This window comes from Microtus ochrogaster, chromosome 5, assembly GCF_000317375.1.
Source record: "Microtus ochrogaster isolate Prairie Vole_2 chromosome 5, MicOch1.0, whole genome shotgun sequence".
In the NCBI taxonomy this organism is placed as follows: domain Eukaryota; kingdom Metazoa; phylum Chordata; class Mammalia; order Rodentia; family Cricetidae; genus Microtus; species Microtus ochrogaster.
Genome location: NC_022012.1, coordinates 34,593,881 through 34,599,085, shown reverse-complemented (window position 1 = coordinate 34,599,085; position 5,205 = coordinate 34,593,881). Strand labels below are relative to the sequence as shown.

The 5,205-nt window shown below is 45.3% G+C and overlaps 1 pseudogene; it reads left to right on the top strand.

Annotated features, from left to right (window-relative positions):
• Positions 1–687: 687 nt before the first annotated feature.
• LOC101991239 lies at positions 688–2,243 on the top strand (annotated as a pseudogene).
• The last annotated feature ends 2,962 nt before the right edge of the window (positions 2,244–5,205 follow it).

The following is a 5,205-nucleotide window of genomic DNA, read 5'->3' as shown; positions in this document are numbered from 1 at the left end:
CCAGCCTGGTCTACAAGAGCTAGTTCCAGGACAGGCTCCAAAACCACAGAGAAACCCTGTCTCGAAAAACCAAAAAATAAATAAATAAATAAATAAATAAATAAATAAATAAATAAATAAATAAATAAATAGAATGGCCACATGGCTCCCTCAATCCTGCACCCTCAGAATCTATCATGCTGTCTAGCATCTGTCAAGGATTCAGTGAACAGTCCCTGAATGAGTCACTGCATGGGGCGGGGGCAGGGGGTCAGGGAACAGGGGAACGCCAGCAATAAAGCCATTGCCGGAGGTCACCACGACGCTTGACCACTTCAAAGCAGAGCGTGTCAATCTTTGCTGTGTAGGGTGCCCTTTAAGTCTCTTGCCTCCTAAGTGTTTACATTGTACCTGACTGAGCATACGTCTCAGAGAGAAAGATTCAATCAAACGCCCTAGCCTCATTCTATTCCAGCCAGAGCAGAGTGAGTGTCTGTCTCTCCCTTTCTCTAGGCCTGTCACAATCTCAACAGATAGGCTTTTAAATTAAGTAGTGATTTGGAATGTAAGTGAGTGCATTTAAGATGATAAGAGACAGAGAGATCCTAATGGCTGAAATATTTGTCATATCACAAGTAAACGGAGTGTTTCGGGGAGTCGCTAATATAACTAATTTTTCCCAGCTCCTCCTCGGCTCTGTGTGCGAAGATGGGGTCAGCGCAGGTTGAGCCAGCCCAGAGTGAGCAGCTGTCGGGGGACTGAAGAGAATTCTGATGGATGGCTGCAAAGCCTGGACTGTTTTCCACGGGAACCCAGAGCTCGATTGGGTAAATTAGGCCGTGGGTGCCCAACAACCGGAGGCAGCCTGCTGCAAATGAAAGGTGGGAAATGAACGCATAGCCCGCGCTGCTTCCCCCCAGAGATCCGAGACGCGCCTGTGAGCTTGGCACCGTGCCGGGAGAAGAGGGGGAGGATGGAGGAGCGTGGGGAGGGATGGGACTGGGGGATAACTGGAAATAATAGTATGCAACTCTCTTCTCATTCTGCACCCGTTCTCCTGGGCAGCGATTCTGCATCCTGTAGTCAAATCTTTTCTTGAAAACTCACTCTCAGGGCTGACAGTTACATTACTTCAGTGGCAGCCCATCTCCTCTGAGACGGCCTATCTAGATCAGCATGCTTTGGAGATACAGGGACAACTTCCACTGTAAGGGTAATGCCACAGGGATGGTGTGAGAAGTACTGAAAGCGATATTCTGTATAACACCCCTGCTCAGTGGCGATTAGTATAGTCATTATTTAGGCTTATAGTCAAAACCTAAATCTAAATGTTTTATGGTTTGTTTGTTTGTTTGTCTGTTTGGGTCAGGGTCTGATGTTATAGTTTGTACTGGTCTGGAATCCACTGTGTAGACCAGGCTGCCCACAAACTCTTAAAAATCTTCTTGCATCAGCCTCCTGAATGTGAGCCATCATACCCAACTTGCATTTTTATTTGGGGGGGGGGGTTCAAGACAAGATTTCTCTGTGTAACAGCCCTAACTATCCTGGAACTAGTTCTGTAGACCAGGTCAACCTCGAACTCACAGAGATCCACCTGCCTCTGCCTCCCAAGTGCTGGGATTAAAGGCATGCCACCATCCAGCCCATCTTGCATTTTAAAAGCATATCTTCATTAAGTGTACATGTTTTTAAATCTACAATTATTGTAATCCTGATTGCTTAGTATTTCAAGAATCTAAAATGGCTCTTTCTTGACTCCATCTTTGTGGCAGCAGCCTCGGTGTCCACCGGTTAGTCGCCAACATGCCCAGGAACTACACACCCTTGAGGTGACCGGCCAAGAAACGGTCTCCCAGATCAAAGCTCATGTGACCTCACTGGAAGGCTTTGCCCCGGAGGATCAAGTCCTGCTCTGGCTGGCTCACTGCTGGAGGATGAGGCCACCCTAGGCCAGTGTGGTGTGGAAGCTCTGACCACGTTGGAAGTAGCTGGCCGCATGCTGGGAGGTAAAGTTCATGCATGGTTCCCTGGCCCGTGCTGGAAAAGTGAGAGGTCAAACTCCCAAAGTAGCCAAAGAGGAGAAGAAGAAGAAGAAGAAGAAGAAGAAGAAGAAGAAGAAGAAGAAGAAGAAGAAGAAGAAGAAGAAGAAGAAGAAGAAGAAGAAGACAGGCCGGGCCAAGCAACGGATGCAGCACAACCCTCGCTTTGTCAACGTTGTGCCCACCTTTGGCTAGAAGAAGGGCCCCAATGCTAATTCCTAAGACCTATTGTGATTCTGGCACTCTAATAAAGTCCCTTTGTCCAAAAAGAAAAAAAAAAGAACCTAAAATGAAAATAAATAGTCCAGACCTCTTCCTTAGATGCTCTGCCCTTCCTTCAAATATTAAAAATTATTACTGCATTCAAATAAGATTAAGAATGTAAAATTAAGCCGGGCGGTGGTGGCGCACGCCTATAATCCCAGCACTCAGGAGGCAGAGGCAGGCGGGTCTCTGTGAGTTCGAGGCCAGCCTGGTCTACAAGAGCTAGGTCCAGAACAGGAACCAAAAGCTACGGAGAAACCCTGTCTCGAAAAATCAAAAAAAAAAAAAAAAAAGAATGTAAAATTAAAGGCCAGAGAGATGGCTCAGAGGTTAAGAGCACTGGCTGCTTTTCCTGAGATCCAGAGTTCAATTCCCAACAACCACAAGGTGGCTCATAACCATTTGTAATAAGATCTGGTGCCTTTTTCTGGTCTGTAGGGATACGTGCAGGAAGAACACTGTATACATAATAATAAAATTTAAAAAGCACTGCATACAAAATAAATAAATAAATAAAAATTTTAAAGATGTTAAATTAAGCTGGACCTAGTGATGGCAGCCTGTAATCCCATCTGCTCGGGAGACTGAGACACAAGGATGATAGCTCAAGACCAGTCAGGGCATCTTACTTGTGAGGATCTGTCTCAAAATCAAATGGAAGACAGCAAGATGGCTCAATGGGTAGAGCCCTTGCGGCACAGATCTGATGACCTGAGTTTGGTCCCTGGAACCCATGTAAAGGTGGAAAGAGAGAATCAGCTCCACCATAAAGACATCCCTCGACCTCCATGAGTGTATCATAACACTTCTACACATACACACACACACACACACACTATATATATATATACACACACACACACACACACACACACACACACACACACACACACACACACAATACAAAGAAAGAAAGGAAGGTAAAACAAGCAAGCAATCGCTGGGTGGGGGTGGTACCCACCTTTAATCCTAGCACACGGGAGGCAGAGGCAGGTGGATCTCTGTGAGTTCGAGGCCAGCCTGGTCTACAAGAGCTAGTTCCAGGACAGGCTTCGAAAACTACAGGGAAACCCTGTCTCAAAAAGGCTGGGGGCCATAGTTCAGCTGTACCTGCTTACTCTAGTACCACAAAAGCATCTGAAGTTTTAGTCTGTTGTTGAAAGTATAGTTTATATACTATATGAGATATCTGGAGTAGTGAAACTTATAGAAATGGCAGGGGACTAGTAACTGCTAAAGACTGGGGAAGGAAAAGGGAGGTGCGTTTAAGGGCAGCATTTCAGTTTCAGCAACTGGAAAGAGTCTAGAGATGGACCGCTGCACACGGGTGGGAATGAACTTGACCCGAACTACAGCACTTGAGAATTATTAAGATGGAAGCTGGATATGCTAGCTCACACCTGCAGTCCCCACACCTGCGAGGCTAATTTAAGAGGATCAAGAGTTCAAGACCAGGGCAGAGGCAATAACTCAGTCGGTGCTCGCCTTGCAAGCATAAGGATCTAATTTCAATCCATAAAATCCATGTGAAAAAAGCCAGGTATGGGAGTATGCTGGGGAGGTAGAAAAAGGCAGAGCCCTGGGGCTCACTGGCCAGCCATCCTAGCCTACTGGCAAGTTCCAGGCCGACAGGGACCCTGTGGGTGCTGCCTGGGGAACAACACTTGAGGGTGTTTCCTGACCTCTACATGCTCATTCACACACGCATGTACATTTACACACAAGTGCACATTTACACACACGTGTACATTCACACACGCGTGCACATTTACACACATTTGCACACATGCACATTTACACACACATGCACATTTACACACATGCACATTTACATATGCAAATATGAACACACACACAGAGGCCAGTTTGAACAACATAGTGAGACTGTCTCAAAAGAATAATAGTAAAATGGAAATTTGTATGTATTTTACCACAGTTAAATACTTTAAGGGTGGATGTACTGATAGTGCATGCCTATAACCCCAGCACTGGGAGTTAAAAGGAGAGGATTAGTAGTTCAAAGTCATCCTTGGTTATATGAGAAGCTGGAGAGAGAGAGAGAGAGAGAGAGAGAGAGAGAGAGAGAGAGAGGAACAGAGAGAGAGAGAGACAGGAGGGGAGAAGGGAAATAGTGTTAATGAAAGAGAATACCTTTCAAGAAGCCAATTAATTTTCTGAACTCTAGCAAAATAATAGGATAACAACAAAAGATTTGTAAAGATCTTTTTGTTTGTTTGGAAGCATCACCCCAGCCCCTGGCTGGCATCCTTATATCCAAGGAGTCTGGAATGTTTGGCGGAAAGTTCCATTCCAAGGTCCCTCCCCTGGGAGTTGCTGAGGTCCAGACTTTTGAGAAAGCCCTCCCAAATGGTGGTCCCTCTCCAGAGAGGGTCAAGACCACTCCCACAGACTATTTAAACTGCCCCCCCCAAAACTGAGCACGTGGTCTTTCCAGTTTTCCTTCCCCGTTTCTGTGTTTTCCCAGAGAGCCACCCAGGAGTGCTGGCACCCATTAAACCTGGGCTTTTTCTAATTCAGGTTGATTTGGTCTGATTGGGATTATTGCATTGGTGGAGAGGCTTATCAGGCCGTAAAATCTTGACACTTTTCAAACCTGAAAATTCAGATTTCATCTTGCATAGATGAAGACTTTGTAACCTTCTAAGTCGTGTTAAATTTTTAGAAAAAAAAATTAGCCAGTATAAATTAGCCAGTATAAATTAGCAGCAATAAAAGCTTCTAGGATAGCAATTATGTCAGAGTCTAGTTTAAAAACAAAACAACAAAAACCAGAAACTACCAGGCATGGTGCTGCATACATTTTTTAAATTAATTAATTAAAAAAATCAGCCAGGGGATGGTGGCGCACGCCTTTAATCCCAGCACTCGGGAGGCAGAGGCAGGCGGATCTCTGTGAGTT